The sequence below is a fragment of the Agelaius tricolor genome, unplaced genomic scaffold, assembly GCF_023055355.1.
Source record: "Agelaius tricolor isolate 1412-34295 unplaced genomic scaffold, bAgeTri1.0.p SCAF_2, whole genome shotgun sequence".
NCBI classification, from domain to species: Eukaryota; Metazoa; Chordata; class Aves; order Passeriformes; family Icteridae; genus Agelaius; species Agelaius tricolor.
This window is the reverse complement of record NW_027269262.1, coordinates 31,269,326-31,270,657: the sequence shown is the minus strand read 5'-3', so window position 1 is coordinate 31,270,657 and position 1,332 is coordinate 31,269,326.

The following is a 1,332-nucleotide window of genomic DNA, read 5'->3' as shown; positions in this document are numbered from 1 at the left end:
TGCAATGAAATATCCTTGGCTCCTCAGCCCCTTTCCCTAAAAATGGGAAGATGCTTCAAAACCTGTCTCTCCTACAGGTTTTATGCAGGGTGACAGAAGGATCTTGGAAGAAAGGTGGAGCTTTCTTTTTATCTGATGCAAAGGTCTGTGTCATTGCCAAGGATGCAGTTTAAAGACAAAACCAGGAATTTTTATTATATAGAGAGTTACCACTCTTGCCTTTTTTGCAGCTCCTTCTATAGTTAGACAGCTTGGGAATGTGTTGTTAATGGGTAACTCAGGATCAAACAGGTTTTTATTTTCTGTTCTCCTTATTTTCTGTTCTCTTTCAGAGAAGTGTGACACTGAATATAATTAAAAAGAAACCTTTGCAGTGGACTAATTAAAATTGCAAAATACCTGTAAAAATCTGTGAATAAAACATTGGCATTTCCTGCCTTAGTTTATTAATAGAAGTAAATAAATAAAGTCATCTTTTCCAAATACAAAAATTCAATTAGAAAAAAAAAAAAAAAGAAAAATTAGACCTTGTGTGTTCAGACATTAGAATTTGGTCCATTTTCATAATAGTTGCTAGAAAGTTAATCACTTCCCACCTGTCAATGAATCCCCAGTGACTATTTTTATTATTCATTAAATAGTTACTTACGAATGCAAGAGCCGAATGCTTTCCTTCAATTGAAAATATGTGAGAATATTTTTCTGTTTTCTTTCAGTCATACCAAGGTTTTGCTGGTGTGCATGCCAAATCAGTTCACTCCACACGAAACAGAGCAGCCAGTCAGCTTGCTTGCCTCAGTAAATCAACAAATAGTTCATGCCTAGATTCCCCTCTCTAAATGGGAAGAGTTTCTAAGTGAAGGTGAATTGTTTTCCCCAAAATGAAAGGTGAATTGTTTTCCCCAAAATTTCCCCTGCTCTGCTGCTAAGCACACAAATGGGATCAGGTTGCAGATCATCCCCCCAGAAGCCAGTTTGAGATCAAGGCTGCATGATTCTCCCTGGGCTGTCACAGCTCATCTGCTTACACCTCTGCAAATATTCAGACTCACAGATGGAGCAACTCAACTTCCCAGTGTCTTGGCAGGGTTGTCTCAGAGCTGCAGGTTCAGTTTCCTGCTCCCATTGGGACCTCAGTAGCAGTAAAAACTTCTGGACACACAGGGTGGTTTGGCAGCCCTTGCACAATGTCAGTGGTCCCAGGGCACACACCACCATCACTCCTTTCCCTGCTGCTCTTCTGATCAGGAGATGCCTTGGGCTAGGCATGGGCCCTTCCAGCAACACCCCAAATTCCACACCTGGCACCACAGCCAGCCACTTCACGCATGG